The 20,207-nt window shown below is 42.3% G+C and overlaps 1 long non-coding RNA gene across 1 annotated transcript; it reads left to right on the top strand.

Moving 5' to 3' along the window:
• The first annotated feature begins 8,035 nt into the window (after positions 1-8,035).
• LOC115482017 lies at positions 8,036-11,380 on the top strand. Its single transcript, XR_003944025.1, has 3 exons — positions 8,036-8,110; positions 8,585-8,587; positions 11,369-11,380. It is a non-coding gene; the product is annotated as an uncharacterized LOC115482017 (long non-coding RNA).
• The last annotated feature ends 8,827 nt before the right edge of the window (positions 11,381-20,207 follow it).

The raw sequence follows: 20,207 nt of genomic DNA, 5'->3' as shown, positions 1-20,207 counted from the left end.
TGCCGGTACTCATTATGAGCGGGGTCACAACATATGGCTCCACCCCTATGATAGCCACGCCCATATTAGCCACACCCCTTATACCAGCCATGGCGCATATACAGACATCATTGAAAGTATTATACTAGTATAGGAGAAAAAAAATAACGTGATTTTCTTTCATTATAAATAATTTCTGTAAGCTGTTACAGCTCCAGTATACCACATCTAAATACTGTATGTGTATCTGACCTCTTACACTAATGTTCCATAAAGGAACGTCAGCATCTACGTTTCTTCATAGAATAGGTTCCTATTGCCCTCCAGGTGTGCAACTGACCTGTACTATTGCTGTAAGTTCCCTCTGGGCAGACAGCTGGCAGTGATGAACCTTCTGGGCAGAAGTGACCTTTAGGGCAGAGGTCACCAGTTACTCCATCACGTGGTTTTGAAGTTTGTGCTCCCTCTGCACAATAAAACCCTAAAACAAAATATGACAAGAAAATTATGTCAATACTATGGGGATATTTGCCAGATGAGAAGGCTTATGTGCAAAGGCAATTTAACAAGAAAGAGTTTTATGCAGTAATGACTTGAGACCAATCTATAACTGCATTATTTTCTTTGTGAGGGCTTCAGCATGTTTACAAAAAAAAAAAAAAAAAAAAAGTAAACAAACTTCCACTCTGAAATTTCCCCCAGGGAATTATGCACTTACATTTATATCTGCCCTTTAGAATGGACAGAATTTATGCCTGAATTTTCAAAGTGTGTGCATAAATGCACAGGGCCATAGCTATCCATGGCTGCTTCAGCTGCACAGGACACAAGGGGAGCTGGGGTGCTAAAATTGCACCCCAACCATTGTCTTACCTTGCTGGCGTGATGCAAATGGGTGGGCAAGAGTGCAAACCGCTCTCTAATCATCTCCCTTTTGAGTGTTTCCCATCATTCCAGGTAAATTTACATCTGTAAAGACTGCTTAAACTTATCTTTACATATTTATTTATTTATTTATTTATTTATTGCATTTGTATCCCACATTATCCTACCTCTTTGCAGGCTCAATGTGGCTTACAATGTATCATGGATAGTGGAAATGAAAGGAGAATTGACATTTTCAGTGTTACAGAAGTATTTTGGGTTGCATACACATTGGGTGTGCAGTTTTACAAAAGCTTTTTCCTTTGATATAGCATTACTCTTCTTATGCAAATGTTTTAAAATTACCCTCTAGTTTGAAAGCCTTTTTTGAATGTAGCATTTTTTGTACAGAAATAGGCACTTATAAGATCAACCAGAGCTATAAATGCTTGAAGTCTGTGTCATGGAATGCCCAGCACTGTTCAGGCCCGCCTGCACCTGGGCATGTGCTCTATACTAGCACTCTCTTCCCACTTGCCTCTGGGTGAGTCTCCCACTCTCAAGAACTCCTAGAAAGCACCCAAAGACCCAAAACATAAACCACCAGGGTTCTTAGTCAGAACGAATCAAACAGAGCTAATAAATGAATTGATTTATTATCATGAAAAATTTGAACAGTGAACAATATGAAACAGATGGAAAAGCAACAAGCAATAACAGGTAACTGAATAAGGAATCAATATTAAAACTATCTAAACACTTTGTTACTACCTGGGTAGCACCTGGAGAGTTTCAGGAAATTAACTGCTCACAAGTTTTGAACAGGGTCTCAGGACAGAGATGTTTCTCCTCTGTACCCCCAAGCTGAGACTAAAGAAAATCAAGTACCTCCTGGCTATATTTGAACTCCAGGGCAAATCAGAGCCCAGGGTACAAACATTGAAAATATCTGGCTAACGGTACTGCAGATTGCCTTTCACCAAGCTTAATCTGGAAAAGAAAAAAAATCTTTTTCTGTAACAGCTTTAAAACACAAAACAAACACCATCTCCTGGCCAATTATGCAATGAGCTGCCTTACTGAAGGCTGTTGAGCCCCTACGTCTTGCCCCATCCTTGGCCACCTTTAAATCTAGACTGAAAGCCCACCTCTTTAACATTGCTTTTGACTCGTAACCACTTGTAACCACTCGCCTCCACCTACCCTCCTCTCCTCCTTCCTGTACACATTAATTGATTTGATTTGCTTACTTTATTTTTTGTCTATTAGATTGTAAGCTCTTTGAGCAGGGACTGTCTTTCTTCTATGTTTGTGCAGCGCTGCGTACGCCTTGTAGCGCTATAGAAATGCTAAATAGTAGTAGTAGTAGTAGTAAGTACACTTCATGAAATAATACAGTTCACAGGCTTAGAAACACAGGGGGTCTTTTATGTAGGTGCGCTGGCATTTTTAGCGAGTGTTAAAAATAGGCACGTGCAGTTCTACACAGATTCACAGAACCTTAAGAGGTTGGTCATTCACCAGGAAACTACAATATTTATAAAACCTCTGCTACACAAAACGTACGATCCAATGATACATTGAAGGGTGTAATTGAACGGGGACGACCATCTCTAAGGACATCCCCGTATTATCAAAACAAGGTGGGCACCCATCTTTCATTTCAATAATATGGTCGGGGACGCCCAAAACCCAACATTTAGGTCGACCTTAGAGATGGTCATCCCCGATTTTCAGCGATAATGGAAACCGAGAACACCCATCTCAGAAATGACCAAATCCAAGCCATTTGGTCGTGGGAGGAGCCAGCATTCATAGTTATATTAGTCTTTTAAATTCAAGACGTACTTCCTAAATAAGTATGTCTTAGCTTTACTTCCAAAATCCATGTAATTTACAGAAGATAATAATAAAGTAAAAACATGTTTATCTGATCTGGCAAATTGTCAAGCAACCTAAATCTCCTCTTATTTTTCAAAGAGGGATAAGTAAAAAGCTTGGTATTTCTTGTAATTTTAAAAGCTGCATGAAAGACAAAATGATTCAATAAGTATAGTGGAGCTTGTCCAAACAGAACTTAATAAAGTAAGCAGAAAATTTTAAAGGAGACTCTTGCACAAACAAGAAGCCCATTGATAGTCAAATAATAATCTGACACATTATCATGTTTTTTCAAAAAGAAAATTAAACGTAGTGCTATGTTTTGAATGGATTGTAATCTTTTAAGCAATCGCTTAGAGCATCCCAAATATATAATGTTACATTAACCTAATGTTGTGCAGTCAATTTGAAGTCTATGAGTATACTCTAAATTTTAATAGTAGAAGAGAAATGATGTTATTTATAGTCACAGAATTTTCCTTTTCTTCTGAAGAATTATTAATAAGCATACATTTAGCCTTCTCTGTGTTTAATTGCAATTTGTGTATTTTCATCCAATGCTCTAAACTATTAATAATGGTATGTATTTAGGGGTCCTTTTACAAAGGTGTGGTGAAAATCGGCCTGCAGTGGTGTGGGCGTGTGTTTTGGATGCATGGTGGGCCATTTCTTTGCCGCGTCTGGAAAAAAGGTTTTTTTTAATGGGCTTGGAAATGGACATGTGGCACAATTAAAACTAGCGGTCATCTATTTATGGCCTGAGCTCTTAATGTCATCCATTCACTTAGCAGTAAGGGCTCATGGTCTACCCATGCAGTAACCATGCAGCATGTACCGCCAGGAACACCCCCAAGGTAGAAAATAGAAAATTATTTTCTACTGCAGGATTTGGCATGTGCCAAACTCAGAATTACTAGTAGGCGTAAACGCTAGCCCAGCAGTAGTGCTGATTTGGCACACACAACCCTGCGTTAGCCCTCCTGCGACTTTGTAAAAGGGCCCCTAAATGAGAACTGGAAGAAACTAAGGAGTCAATTGGAATGTCATCCGCATAACTGTAGAAGAAAATGCCCAATTGTTCTATGAGAAAACCTAGTGAGTGCACATGAACATTAAAAAGTATGGGAGACAAAGGTGATCCTCGAGGGTCTCCACAACATTTACTTCATCCTGCATTCTAACTTGGGTAAGGAAACCTTGAAACCGGTCATGATCTTGACACACTCTATCCAAACTTTCCAAAATATGCAGTAAAATATCGTGATCAGCTAAATCAAAGGCACGTGAAAGACTGAATTGAAGTACCAAAGCTTTTTTTTTTCCATCATATAACAGTTGACAAACATTATCAAATAAAGAACAGATAACTGTTTCCGTGCTGAAGGATGATCTAAAGTCAGATTGGGAAAAGTGCAAAATGTCATGTGTGTCCAGGTAATCAGTTAATTGTAAAGCTACCAAATTTTTTAACAGTTTGAAAAGGAATAGATGATATAGGTCTGTAATTAGAGACTAACCCCAGGATTCTATATATTGTGCTGAGATTTCTGCTCAGAACTCAAAGCGTATTCATAACCATGCATAACTTAATCAGTTAACTAGCTAATCAGTCTGTGTTGAGACATTAGTAAAAGACATTGATGAAATTATTGATTTTGTCATCTCCACTGCTGTATCTACATTTTACGTTCCTGTGGAGGTTTGTTGTTCTGTGGTAGTTCCTTCCTCACGTAAATGTTGGCTTGTCATTGCTTTGGAACACTCTGATTGGATATAAGGGCCAGATGGCGTTTCATTTAAACAACAGCGCCATTTTCAAGCAGTTCCAATGGAGTCAGCCCATGAAATATTTGTCCAAATGTAAGAATTTTTCAATCTTTCTTTCTCTCTAAAAACGATTGACTTTTGATTATAATATTTATTTCTGTAGCTATAAGTAGCCACAGGCATACACAGCAAAATGGAAGTACTCTAAGCACATTACAGCCCCTGAATAAGCCATGATATAAAACAGTGGCCCTGTTGAGTTTTTAAGATAAGTGCTGTTGTCTCAACTTGTTGAATGCCATGAGAGCTGACTCACTAAAGTGCTGATGAAAGGGAAAGGGAAATGGGACTTGATATACCACCTTTCTGTGGTATTTTGCAGCTACATTCAAAGCAGTTTATTTATTTATGTATTTATTTATAGTACATTTATACCCCACATTTTCCCATAAAAGCGGGCACAGTGCGGCTTACAAAATTACATAAAGTTACATATCAATGAGGGTATTGGCTGAATAACTGTTTGAAACAAGTTCAGTCAAGAGGAAGAAGGTATGGATTGAGTGATGTAGTTGGGATAAGCCTTCTCAAACAAAAATGTTTTTAAGGATTTGTTGAAAATTTGATGGTCGGCAATCTCTTTTAAGGACCTTGGTAGACTGTTCCAAGACTTTGGGCTGACATAAGAGAAGGATGAGGAAAAGAGCAGTTTATATCGAATAGATTTATAGCTTGGGTAGTTGTAAGTTCAAAGTGGTTTACATATATTCAGGTACTTATTTTGTACTTGGGGCAATGGAGGGTTAAGTGACTTGCCCACAGTCACAAGGAGCTGCAGTGGGAATTGAACCCCGTTCCCCAGGATCAAAGTCCGCTGCACTAACCACTATGCTACTCCTAGTTTTTATTACAGAAGTTAAAAATAAAATTTTTTTTAAAGTTTATAAATCACAATAAAGACGACGAGTGAAGGTTTTTGATGATGTAAGAGCACTTGAAATCCCAATGAGCTGTTCAGTTTGATAAGTTCGGGATATCTGAGGTCTTTTCTGCCTTTTAATAGAAGGCTTTTGTTGAAGAAAGATTGTTTGCCAAGATTTGGGTACTTTCCCCCTGATATTCAGTCATCAACGGGCAGCACTGGTAGTGTTTGCTGCTGCCATTAAACCTGGATATTCAATGCTGGGCTTGATCAAGTTTATTAGATATTTGACATACCACCCATTACAAAATGGCTGAATGGTTTACATTGTCATATGCTAAAAGCAAGAGAAGATTCCTAGGTTGAGATTAAAAATAAGGATAAGTAGACAGAGATGGGAAGGGAGGAAATGCCAGTCACCAGTACTGAATATCCATTTTTTATAGGCATCTAGTGCATGCCCAGTTAACTCAATATTCAGAACTAACTGGCCACGCTTTAGCGTGTAAAAGATAAGACAACTATTTGTGCTGTCCTATTTATGAGCTAACACTGGCCAGTTACAGTGGGGGAAATAAGTATTTGATCCCTTGCTGATTTTGTAAGTTTGCCCACTGACAAAGACATGAGCAGCCCATAATTGAAGGGTAGGTTATTGGTAACAGTGAGAGATAGCACATCACAAATTAAATCCGGAAAATCACATTGTGGAAAGTATATGAATTTATTTGCATTCTGCAGAGGGAAATAAGTATTTAATCCCTCTGGCAAACAAGACCTAATACTTGGTGGCAAAACCCTTGTTGGCAAGCACAGCGGTCAGACGTCTTCTGTAGTTGATGATGAGGTTTGCACACATGTCAGGAGGAATTTTGGTCCACTCCTCTTTGCAGATCATCTCTAAATCATTAAGAGTTCTGGGCCGTCGCTTGGCAACTCGCAGCTTCAGCTCCCTCCATAAGTTTTCAATGGGATTAAGGTCTGGTGACTGGCTAGGCCACTCCATGACCCTAATGTGCTTCTTCCTGAGCCACTCCTTTGTTGCCTTGGCTGTATGTTTTGGGTCATTGTCGTGCTGGAAGACCCAGCCACGACCCATTTTTAAGGCCCTGATGGAGGGAAGAAGGTTGTCACTCAGAATTGTACGGTACATGGCCCCATCCATTCTCCCATTGATGCGGTGAAGTAGTCCTGTGCCCTTAGCAGAGAAACACCCCCAAAACATAACATTTCCACCTCCATGCTTGACAGTGGGGACGGTGTTCTTTGGGTCATAGGCAGCATTTCTCTTCCTCCAAACACGGCGAGTTGAGTTCATGCCAAAGAGTTCAATTTTTGTCTCATCTGACCACAGCACCTTCTCCCAATCACTCTCGGCATCATCCAGGTGTTCACTGGCAAACTTCAGACGGGCCGTCACATGTGCCTTCCGGAGCAGGGGGACCTTGCGGGCACTGCAGGATTGCAATCCGTTATGTCGTAATGTGTTACCAATGGTTTTCGTGGTGACAGTGGTCCCAGCTGCCTTGAGATCATTGACAAGTTCCCCCCTTGTAGTTGTAGGCTGATTTCTAACCTTCCTCATGATCAAGGATACCCCACGAGGTGAGATTTTGCGTGGAGCCCCAGATCTTTGTCGATTGACAGTCATTTTGTACTTCTTCCATTTTCTTACTATGGCACCAACAGTTGTCTCCTTCTCGCCCAGCGTGTTACTGATGGTTTTGTAGCCCATTCCAGCCTTGTGCAGGTGTATGATCTTGTCCCTGACATCCTTAGACAGCTCCTTGCTCTTGGCCATTTTGTAGAGGTTAGAGTCTGACTGATTCACTGAGTCTGTGGACAGGTGTCTTTCATACAGGTGACCATTGCCGACAGCTGTCTGTCATGCAGGTAACGAGTTGATTTGGAGCATCTACCTGGTCTGTAGGGGCCAGATCTCTTACTGGTTGGTGGGGGATCAAATACTTATTTCCCTCTGCAGAATGCAAATAAATTCATATACTTTCCACAATGTGATTTTCCGGATTTAATTTGTGATGTGCTATCTCTCACTGTTACCAATAACCTACCCTTCAATTATGGGCTGCTCATGTCTTTGTCAGTGGGCAAACTTACAAAATCAGCAAGGGATCAAATACTTATTTCCCCCACTGTAACTCTGAATATCGAGAACTAACCCGATTCTGTCCCCAACATAGCCAGCTTTGTTGTAATTTTCAATGAAGATAGTAACATAGTAGATGACGTCAGAAAAAGACCTTCCCAATAAAAAAAAACGTATTACATTTAGTATATGATACTTCATATGAATACCTGATCTTGATTTGTCCTTGCCATTTTCAGGGCATAGAACATAGAAGTCTGCCTGGCACAGTCCTTATTCTAAAATTTCTGAAGTTGTCATTGAAGCCCCTGAAAAGCTCCATGCCAGCCCATCCAAGTCTATTCAGTCACGAGAAAGGCACAGACTGTAGAAGTCTGCCCAGTACTGGCTTTGTTTTCCCATAACCAGTGCTGCTACCTAATCTCCTAAAAACTTAATAACCAGTTATAATAATCTCCTAATAACCTAATCTATAATAATCTCCTAATAATCTAATCCACTAATGATCCTATTATTGTGGACGGGCATTTTTGCTATGACGCCTAAATCTGACTTTGGACGTTTTGCTGAAAATGTCCAAAAATCAAGTAGTGAAAATGACCATTTTCAATGAAGAAATGGTCTATCTTTTTTCTTTGAAAATGACTATTTCCTAGACCTTGTTGTATTTAGTACATCTATCTTCTTGGACCACTGTGCCCTGAGAAAGGCAGGGAGAAATCAAACTGGGATATACATATAAAGTATTACATACCATGAAAAATGAATTTATCTTGTTGGGCAGACTGGATGGACCGTTCAGGCCCTTATCTGCCGTCATTTACTATGTTACTATGTATGTTATGTAGGCTTGGGGCGAGGGAGAAAAGGATTGATAAAATCCCTAGTGCCGGCAGTTTGAAAGATAAGTGTTCTTTCAAACTCCTTATATTCACCATATTACCGTATTGTCACACAGAAGAGTTGTGCTACAATGCAATACTGACAGTGAAATTTAAAAATTAAGCACTACAGTCCGCACATGTATTAATGCATGAAAGACATTAAAACACCGCACAACACAGAAGGTTTTTAGCCAATGATGAACAGAGGACCTGCAATAGGTCCGTTTAAGCTCCGATAGATGAATATAATCTAGGAGCTCTGTGAGGCCTTTTTTCCTTCTTTAAATGTATAACGATACTATTGTTGGATATTTCAAACATTTTCATTCAGTGGAAATTTTTTCAGATTTGATAGTATCTAACAATTATATATTTCCAGACCCTAAAATAATTTTTATGCATTTAGTGGATACTATTTTAAGAAACATCCAAATGAAAAATGCACAAAAACAAGCCATTGGAACATAGGAGGATCCAGATTTCCTAGTAGACTGGACACACAGGCATCTCACTAGGGGGCACTGTAGTGGACTTCACATAAAGGGTCCTAGGTACACATCTCACCATTAACCCCTTATATTGTATGGTGAGTCTTTCAAAACCCACAAAAAAACCTACTGTACCCAACTATACACCATTACAATAGCCTATGACTGCAGGTGTCACCTATATGTGTGTACTGTAGGTTTGGGGGGGGGGGGGGGGGGTTGGGGGGGGCTGACACTTTTCACCACAAGTGTATTGGTTAAAATGGATTATGGGCCTAGGTCCCCTTCTCTATAGTGCACTGCACCGACCACTAGGCTATTCCAGGAACCTGCTTGCTGCTCTAGTAGGACCTGCCATAACACCTGAAGCTATCATATAGGCTGGTATGTACTGTTTCATTTACATCTTTGTGGGGTGGGAGGGGGTCAGTGACCACTGAAGGAGTAAGGGGGTATCATTCCTTTAATTCTGCCGTAGTCATCTAGTCATTTAGGACACTTTCTTGTGGTTTATTCATTCATAAGGCAGGTCTAGACCAAAATGTCCAACTTATAGCCCTGGATGTTTTTGTTTTGTTCTATTATGGCAGAAAAACATCTAAGTATTAGGAATGCCCAGATACCACCTTTAACAGGCTCCTGACATGCCCCCATGTGATTTGAATGCACTTGTGACAGACTTCATAGAAAAAGTCTAAAAACTGGTTTTGAAAATATCTGTCACGTACCGTGTTTTTCTGGCTCCCGCAGCGCCCCCATGGGCCTCCACCATGGTTGCCCACATGTCATCTGGCTCCGCAGCACACGGAGATGGCACTGTCCCGTTGATGTCCAGGATGCATGGGCACATGCTTTCTAGTGGTGGTCGAGCTTCGCTGAGCTTTGGGAACTTCCTGTTAACGCTTCTAGCGCCTCAGGGGCACGTGCCAGATTGCAGGGCGGGATTGCAGAGGGAGGAGGAACTATGACGTCAGAAACCTTCTTTTAAATCCCACCGCTGCTCTGTACTCAGTGCCTCAGTATTGATTTTTGGAGGTCCTATTTCTGTGCAATTTGTATTGCTGTCTGCGTGATCTGATCTGACTTGACCCTGCTTGGACATTGACACTTCTTTTGTCTGCTGCCTGACCTGACTCTGCCTGGACATAAATGCCTCTTCTGTCTGCTGCCTAACCCGGCCTAGATATTAATGCTTCTTCTTCTACCTTTGGCCTGACCTGACTCCTGCTGGTACTCTGACCCCCATCTATCACAAGCCCTGCTGGCTGTCTGCACCCAAGGGCTCAACCCAAGGGGAACAGCTGTTGGTTCAGGTGAAGAACCTAGCTTGTTGGCTCAGCCATCCATAGAGTGGCCAGTAAGGGCTCACTTTCACCAAACCAGCATTACAATACCAGTGGCCAATCCAAGTCACAAGTACCTGACAGAATCCCAAAAGTAGATCCATTCTTTGTTGCTTGCTCCTGGGAATAAGCAGTGACTTCTCCATATCTACCTGGCTAATAATGGCTTAGGGACTATTCCCCCCCCCCCCCCCCCCCAGGAAGTTCTCTAAACCCTTCAGCTATGCTAGATGCCTTGACCACATCATCTGTCAATAAATTCTGTAGTTTGATTGTGTGTTAAGTGAAAAAAATGTTTTTTGGGTACCTGCTAGTTTCATAGCATATAGTTAAGTCTTGGTACTATTTATAAAGATAAATGTTTCCTTTTTGTCTATCCCACCCCCATTCATGATTTTATAGACCCCTATCATACCCTCATCAGCCATCATTTGCAATATTCTATGCTACTGTGCTGTAATGACATGATAATTCCTTTGACACAACGGTTCACACTGGCTTACCTGGAGAACAGGGTCTGTTTGGTACTGTCAACCCAGGCACATCACAGGAAAACCCAGCAGGGCAAGACAGGCACCAGTCAGCACTGGGTGCTCCCTTCTGCTCACTCCAACTTCCTCGAGGACAGGGGTTCTCATACTGGTGTTTTGTTCCAGAGGGACAATAATATCCAGCAGGGCAGATGTCCCCAAAGGGAAGCCCCACCTATTCCAAGAGAAAAACAAAAACAGATATTTCATATGATCATAATCGAAGAGAAAAATAAAAACAGATAGTTCACATGATCATTTTGTGTGGACAGAAACAAGAAGTGGCCAGCATGACCTCTCTAGTTGTTAGTTTTATCAGGGGGAATTAGGAAAACAGGGAGGGGAATATATTTGAAGGGCAGCCATAATTTATGTTATGTAAATCTATTTTGGATTACATCTGATTTTCCTAAGAATTGGTTTGCATATAAGGAACACAAAATAGTTTGTGACTCAATAGTTGATTGATTGAATGAATGGAAATGAAATGCAAAAAAAAAAGAGGGGAGGCAAATTAAGATATTATGAGGGGCATTTTCGAAAGAAACATCTAAGTCAGAATTTGGACATTTTTCAAAGACGTCCAAATTCTGAAGCGGGGAGAAGGTCATTTTCGAAAAAGATGGACATCCATCTTTTGTGGTTGAAAATACCATGGACGTTCCACGATTTGGACGTCTTTGATTTTTGGCCATTTCCGGAAAAAAGACGTCCAAGTCAAGCCATTGGGACATGGGAGGAGCCAGCATTTTTAGTAGACTGGTCCCCTGACATGCCAGCACAGCAATCGGGCACCCTAGGGGGCACTGCAGTAGACTTAATAAAATGCTCCCAGGTACACAGCTCCCTTATCTTGTGTACTGAGCCCCCCCAACCCTCCCCAAAACCCACTACCCCCAACTGTATACCACTACCATAGCCCTTATGGGCAAAGGGGCACCTATATTAGGGTACAGTGGGTTTCTGGTGGGTTTTGGAGGGCTCACAGTTTCCTGCACAAGTGTAACAGGTAGTGGGGATATAAGCCTGGGTCCATCTGTCTGAAGTGGACTAAACTACTCCAGGGACCTGCATGCTGCTGTCATGGACCTGAGTATGACATCTGAGGCTGGCATAGAGGCTGGCAAGTAATGTTCTTCAACACAATTTTGGGGGGGTTGGGAGGGGGTTAGTGACCACTGGAGAAGTAAGGGGAGGTCATCTCTGATTCCCTCCAGTGGTCATCTGGTCATTTGGGGCACCTTTCTGTGCCTTATTTGTAAGAAAAATAGGTCTAGCTCAAAACATTCAAGTTTTAGCGCTGGACGTTTTTCCTTTGTTCCATTATGGCTCAAAGTCGTCCAAGTCTTAGGAACGCCCAGGTTCCGCCTTGAACACGCCTCCGATATGCCCCCTTGAGATTTGGATGTCCTTCCAACGGACTTCTGAGAAAGACGTTCAAAATGCGGTTTCGATTATACCGATTTGGATGTTTCTGTTACATGGGCGTCCAAATGCCGATTTATGTCACTTTTTGAATGTTCATCTCTTTCGAAAATGAGCCTGACAGTCATTCATGTGTCACATTATGAAAGTAGGATAATTCTGGATCCTGCTCATTTAGAAACATTCCTTTCCACTAAGGTTTCCTCAGTTAATACTTAGTGTTGCAGATTATTTAGGGATTATTAAGTTTGTGTCTACAAGACTTGCTTATTGATATATTCTTTGACTTCTTTTTTTGTAATGGACTGATGCTTACAGTTCTCCTCTAGATGTGGGCTTGAATTTGGGGTTTTTATTTGACAAATTTTTTTGATGTATTCTTAATTTTTCTTAGTGCTTACTTGTATAAGTTTGTATAATTGCAATACAAAATTGAAAGCAGGAGAATTCAGTTTTCAGGGAAAACAAGATCATGGGGAGCATTCTTTGAACGGAAGGTGTCATCTGATCTCCCTACAACTGCTGTAAGAGTGGTCTAAAAGAAAATAAATATCCAGAAAACAAAATGAAAATGACAGAATTGCAGATAAAATAAATAGCAATTAAAACCCTTGGGAGTGAGCATACTATTTAATGTTGATGATGTCACAAATTCCATGGAAGGGAATTTTCAAAAGATTTTATCCATTTAACTCAAGCAAACTACTCTGTCTGTTGGTAAGAAAGTACGGCATAGGTTCTCTTGCTCCTGCCGTGAACGAGTGGAGCCGACAGACATTGAATGGTGATTTCATTTTGAAATTACTGTGTGTGACTTATGGCATGGACTTCGTTATCGGTTGGTTCTGCAAGGACTTTCTCTTGAAAATTCATTTTCAGGCCAGCGAGCAAATAGCTTCCAAAATCTTGTAGAACCTTTAAAATCATCATGGTAGAGAACAAGAATGACGTGATCAAATTTGCAGAGAACAAAAATAGTCAAAGCTGTTAAATCATTCATGGATTGTGAAGAGTTGCAGGGGCAATTCAAATACATGTAAAGTATGCTCATAAGGAAGAGTAATCCTAACTGTGGCATATGCACAAAATATATTCATCTTGTACATGTGCCAGTGTTTTTGTGCTATTTATATTTATTCAGATTTCATATATCACCTTTTATGAAGGCAAATCAAAGCAGGTTACAATCACCAATAGTAAAAAAAACGTGGAACTCAATACTGAACAGGACACTGTAGAGGAATAGGGAGATGAGAGAAGAAAGGGAAAGAGAAGGAAAAAAGAGGAGGTCCCAGGATTGCTTCTATCCCCAGTGTATAGGGCAGGCTTGTCCAACCTTTTTGTATCATGGGCCACATTTTATATTTTGTAACATTCAGAGGGCCAAAACATGCACCATTGTATTTTGCCTCATGTTTTGTCAAATAGTTACAAAATACAATGATGCATTGTCCCTTCCCCAGCCTTCACCCAGTCTCGCTCTTGCTCATGTAACCCCCCCAGCCTTCATCCAATCTCTCTCGCTCATGTAACCCTCCTCCCCCCAGCCTTCACCCACTCTCTCTTCAACATGTAATCCCCCCCAGTCTTCACCCAGCCTCTCTCATTCATATAACCTTCCTAGACTTCACCCAGTATCTCTCACTCATGTAACCACCCCACCCCCCAACCCTGGCATCACTCAGTTTCTTTTCTCTCACTTGGCTTCAGCTACAGAAGAAACAATGGGATTCTTGCTTCCCCACCATGACTTGGCTTTCTGCAAGCTTGAGGCACAAGGTGCCAGAAGGGATCGAGTTGGTCTCACTGTTTCAAGTCTTGCAACGAACTTCCAGCATTCCACAGCTCAAGCTTACAGACAGTCATGTCATGCCAAGGAAGCAGAGATCCCACTGTAAGCACCACAAGAACTACCAAGCTTCCGAGGACCAGAATACAGCACTTGGCGGCCAGGTTCTGACCCATGAGCCGTAGGTTGAAGAAGCCTGGTGTAGGGTATGCCAAATGCTTGAGTGAAGAAGAGGATTTTAAGACTGTATTAAACTTGGTATAAGACATCTGTTATTTCATCCAACATCCCCCTTTTGAAGCCTTCCCCAGTAACCGGTCACAGTTCTGTTACCCTCCTTACGCCACCTGGTGCTCTGTCTGGAGAATACCACTTGACAAACAGGCTTCACAGGATATGCAAATTAACTACTCAGAAGGCAAATCTTCTCTCATGGGCTATACTTTAATTACTATGAAGGGGTATTCTTCTTTCATCAAACACTTGAGCAAGCACTCTTAAACTGAGCCCTCCACTGGGGAATGTGTGGATCAGTTATACAACACTTGTATAACTGACCCACATACTTGGTTAGCTGGTTTCCCAGGATATGCAAATTAACCATTCTAAATGAAAATCCACTCCAATTAGCTTCTGCTAACCACTCTGTAGGGGTTACTCTTCTTTCAACAATTGATTACACTCTCGTCAACTGAGCCCTCCACTGGGAGATGAGGGCCTCAGATAAAACAGCCACCGCCGCTTGGACAGGACTTTACTTCACTTCAACTTTACAATCCTGTCCCCCCCCCCCCCCCCCCCGGCTGTTAACATTAGAGTCTTATTTCAAGGCCAATAATGACCAATTATCACCACAAATAGGAACTAATTGGAATTTATGCACTCGCTTTGCTAGGCATATTCTGCAAAGCGGCGCACATAAAGGGGGGTGTGGACATGGATGGGCTGTGGGTGTTCTGGGTCTATTAACTGAACCTATGCACGTGGTTATAGAATTAGGCACCATGCACGTAGATGTAGGCATATGTATGTACGCCAGCTTTTCACTGACATAAATGGATGCACCTAAATGTAGGAACATCTGCCCGGCCCAAGGCATATTCTATATAGCACACCTAGATTCAAGCTTGTCTAGCAGAGTACGCCTAGGTGTATTCTATTAGACACGTCTAAATCTAACCGTGCGTTATAGAATGTAGCCCAACATACATATCCAAACTCATACACACATATAAATATATTAGGGCTGTTCATTTAATGCGATCAATCACAATTAATCGTGTTTAAATGTTTGGCATGCGCTAATAATTTTAACTCGATTAATCACATCATACTGCTCTCTCCAATAAGGAGGAAGAAAAATGGCAGAAAGTTGAATGTGAAACATGTTATAGGGGAAGAAGTGAAGAAGAGAGGAGGAGAGAAAAGAAATAGCGAGGAGAGAGAGGAAGACCTGAAAATAGAGTTCAGAGCACAGACAGAGGAACAGAATCAGATACGGGGAATAAGATGATTAGAAAAATAAAATCACCGGACAACAAAAGTAAGAAAAATTATTTTATTTTCAGTTTAATAACTGAAGTACAATATGTCAGTTTTGAGAACTTACATCTACATTCTATATTTTGCACTACACAGGTGAAAATGTGAGGGGGACACTTTATGTGATAAATCATGCGCATAAAAATTATAATCGTGATCGATTGTGCGATTAAAAATTTTAATCGATGAACAGCCCTAAAATATACACATACAAAACCATATACACATACTCATAATATACACACAAATACACATAGATACTCGTGCATATACACACACATATATACACATAAACATACACATATAATATATACATATACATTCATACATACATATACACACATACACATTCACACATAAAAACTCATACACACATACATACAAACATACATACTCACACACACAAATAATATATGCATACATACTCATATACACATACACACAATGATCTCATAAGCCTTAATTTATTTGGAAGATAGGACTAAAAAAATCTCTTAGCAAGTGTAATTATAAAGAGCAATATATAAATAACACACTCGGTAACAGAGGGGATAATATTCAGCTGGCTATCACTGTCTAAATCAGACCCAAATATTCAGTGTTGGCTCCTATCCATATTTTACACTGAATATTCATTAGAACAGATGCCTGGTTGGCATAGGATAGCTATACAGTGCCGTTCTGATCTGCAGTGTTATCTGGTTATGTGCCACTGAATATCTGGGTTTGGTCCAACAGTCTAGTTGAATCACTCTGAATATTGACCCCAGAGATTTTACCCTTACTGCTATGTAAAAGGCTACTCACAGGTGTGGCGTTGCTGGCTCCTCCTGTGCAATAGTGCCCAGGTTTGCAGAATCCTTCAGGCAGAGTTAAACCAGCTGTACTGCAGTACATGCCTGGGGCACAGGGTTTACAAGATTCAATGCCAGTAGAGCCGGATCCCTCAGCATAGGTCCCCTAGACAGAAAGAAACAATCAGCACCCATATACATTCATACCTAAGACACTATCTCACTGCCATGGGTGGCAGAACAGGACAAAATACCATACATGGATATGAAAATTTAATTATATGCATAGTGTCTACACCTAACTTAACCACAACCTCAGTAAGGCCCCTTTTTTTATTGATATTTCAAATTACTTTACAAGAAAAAATCTTGTTTAAGAAAAGTGTTAAGTTACAATACCAACAGTACAAAGTGAAATAAATTTAAAGAAATAAACACTCAAGTCCAAAAATAAGGGGATTCCAAGAATCAAATGCAGGATTATCATAAGTCTCTAAATCAAAATATGCGGCATATATGAACAGAGCATAAATTTAAACTCCAACTATTGGTCTTCTAGCTGATATAAATGTTGTTAATTGTTGAGAGTCCAGAAATACATATTTTACTTGACTCAGTCTAACAACACATTTACAGGGAAAATGTAAATGAAATGTCCCTCCTAGTTGAAGTATAGCTGGCTTCAGCAGAAGAAACTCCCTACGACGCTTTTGCATTTCCTTGGCTATGTCTGGAAACAGGTTTACCTTCAAGCCGAGAAAAAGCTTCTCTCGGTTTTTAAAAAATAATTTAAAGAGCCAATGTTTAACAGGGATTAGAACCAGTGGCGTTCCTAGGGGGGCTGACACCCGGGGCGGATCGCCGATGCGCCCCCCTCCCCGGGTGCAGCGCCCCCCGGGTGAAACGCAACTATCCCCCCTCCCCTTACTCTGCTATCCCAATCCCTGGTGGTCTAGAGGTACCTCTTCGGGGCAGGAAAGAGCCCCCTCTTTCCTGCCCGGAGCTGCTAGCTGCCCTGCATCCTCCTGTCCTGTGGTGAGTCCGGCTCTCGGCGTTTCAAAATGGCCGCCGAGAGTTGAAGCAGCCTCGCGAGACTTCAACTCTCGGCGGCCATTTTGAAACGCTGAGAGCCGGACTCACCACAGGACAGGAGGATGCAGGGCAGCTAGCAGCTCCGGGCAGGAAAGAGGGGGCTCTTTCCTGCCCCGAAGAGGTACCTCTAGACCACCAGGGATTGGGATAGCAGAGTAAGGGGAGGGGAGGGGGAGGAGAGATGACAGGGGGGAGGTGAGGGTGTGGAAGGGGCGGGACAGGGGATGAGAAAGGGCCAGCTCCCCCCAGCGAAATGACACCCCCTCCCCGGTGCATCTTTACCTGCTGGGGGGGGGGGGGGGTGGCGGCGCGCGTCTGTCAGCAACGCTCGTTCCTTGCTTCCTCTGCCCCGTTACAGGAAATAACCCGTTCTGGGGCCAGAGGGAGCAGAGAACGAGAGTTGCTGACAGACGCGCGGCACCCCCCCAGCGGCGTGCACCCGGGGCGGACCGCCCCACCGCCCCCCCCCCCTTAGTACGCCACTGATTAGAACTAAGGTGGCTACCAAAGTAGCAGGCTGTATTTGTTCCATTTCAGAAGATTCCAGAAGTGCTGATATATCAGTTAGATCTCTCCCAGTTTGTGGGGTATTCTTCTGTGGGCTATAGAAATCTTGACTGAATGGTGGATAATTTTCCTCAGGAATATTTAAGGCCCCTTTTTAATCCAGTTAAAACATACGTGCATTGTGAAATTCCTACACCTGTAGTTGCCATGTGGGGTGCAGGTTCCCTCTCCACAGATCTAGCTGGGTACTTTCTTAGTTACTTGGTTGTATCCTTATACAAATTATCCTCTGTGTGCATATTGAGGGGCCGATGCAGAAAAGCTCATGGTAGAGCCATGCACAAATGTATGAGCGTGTGGATTCTATTGTGAGCGTAATACCTTGGCATACAAGAAGCAAATTGCATGCACATTTTATGCATGGCAAACTTGCCAGAAATGTGGGAGGAGAATGGGGACCCATGCACACAAGGTTTCATGGTAAGCATAGCTTCTTGTGCGCAGGTCCAAACCAAAAACAAAAAAGTGTCAGCGCACATTGGTGCTCGTTCTTCAGTGCCTAAATATGAGCCTTGCACAAATTGTTTGCACTTGAAATTTTTGAGAGGCTCGTATTTAGACGCAGAAGAACAGTCTCCTATGTGTTTTTCACTTTCAGTTTTGTTCGGACATGTGCACGTTTGTTAATTACCAAAATGGGGACTTAAATGTGAAAAGTCGACAAGAAGTCCTCTCCGCAAACCTTCTACACTAACCTGGGCCTGTGCAGAAAAATTATTGCGTTGTGCGTGCGTCAAAAGTGGGCAGTGTACTTTTTGTATTGCACAGAATTCTTTAATTAGCTCATTATCATACATTTTAATACAACTTGTGCTGTGTGTTCCCACGTAAGGTAACACCTGCGTACAATTCTTCTGTGTATTGCTTCGGTGTAAAACCCACATTCAGCCCAGGGGTGCCCCATGGCTAAGCCCGTGGTTGCTTTCTGCATCGGTCCCTGAGCTCTTTACCAAATACACCCCTAGATCATAAATTACTGTGGAGATCCTTGACGGTTGCTGCCATGATGGACCCCTGGATCAATTGCAGATATCTAGGCTTATTTAACAATCAGATTTGTACAATTCAGCTGGAGAAAACTGAAAGAAAACTCAGTAAAGAGAGAGGAGTCAGAGAGAAAGGCAGGCAGAGAGAAATATAAGGACCTTATCATTTTAGACATTTGGAAAGTCAAGCCCTTAGGCCAGAGGCGTAGCCAGCCCTCCAGTTTGTTGGGTTTTTTTTTGGGGGGGGGGGGTCCAAACATGAACTGAGGGGACAATGTATTCCCCCCTCTTCCCCATGCATTAAAAATAATACCTTTGCTGGCAGGGATGCCAAAGCCCCACCAGCCAAAGAAATTCCCTGCCAAACTGCTCCTCTCCTCCTTACGCTGCTGCACTAACCTGGAAGTCAGTGGGATGCCTCCAGCCACTGACTCTAGGACTCCCCAAGCATGCTCTTTTCTTGGTGAACTCTTGGTGAACTGAGCATGTGTGAGGAGTCCCAGTGTCAGCAGCTGGAAGCACCCTGCTGACTTCCAGGTTAGTGCAGAAGCGCAAAGAGGAGGGGAGCAGCTTGGCAAGGAATTTCTTTGGCTGGCGGAGTTTTGGCACCCCCGCCAGCCATTTAACGAGTGCACTGCAGGTCTGGAGGGGGCCTGAGTTCAAAGTAGGGGGACCCAGGCCCCCAAGCCCCCCTTCCCGTGGCTACACCACTGCCTTAGGCTTGTAGAAGGAAACAAAGATTGGTCAAAGCTCCTTACCACCGGGCATGGGATGGGTAGGACACTCCCTGCAGGACAGTAGCGGCCTGCCGGACAAGCAATTGGTGCAGCAAGACTGGTCCGATTACAAAATGCTCCCTGTAGACACTCTGCACACTGGGCTTGGCCTCGGAGCTAATTGTCAAGACAAAGTGAATATGTATTTAGAAACACAAAGGATTCTTAGGTTTAAGCAAAACAGAGTTAGTGATCACATGCCACACTCAGGGGTTGATGCAGTAAGCTTTCATTAGAGCTGTCACTGACAGCTTAGCTCACATCTCTCTAACACAAGCGCAATGTCATGTCTTTCTCACTGATGCAATAATCAAACTGTATGTAAATAGGCCCTGGGCAAAACTTGTACCCTTACCTGGGAGGGCACACTGGACACATGCGCACATGGTTCTGCACTGAGCAGAAAAACAAAGGCACACATCTGCATATGTGCTGGAATGCTAGTCAATGCATGCAATTTTTGCAAAGCTG

The sequence above is a fragment of the Microcaecilia unicolor genome, chromosome 12 (assembly GCF_901765095.1).
Source record: "Microcaecilia unicolor chromosome 12, aMicUni1.1, whole genome shotgun sequence".
NCBI lineage: Eukaryota > Metazoa > Chordata > Amphibia > Gymnophiona > Siphonopidae > Microcaecilia > Microcaecilia unicolor.
Note: the sequence above shows the minus strand (reverse complement) of the source record. Positions and strands in the feature narration are given on the sequence as shown.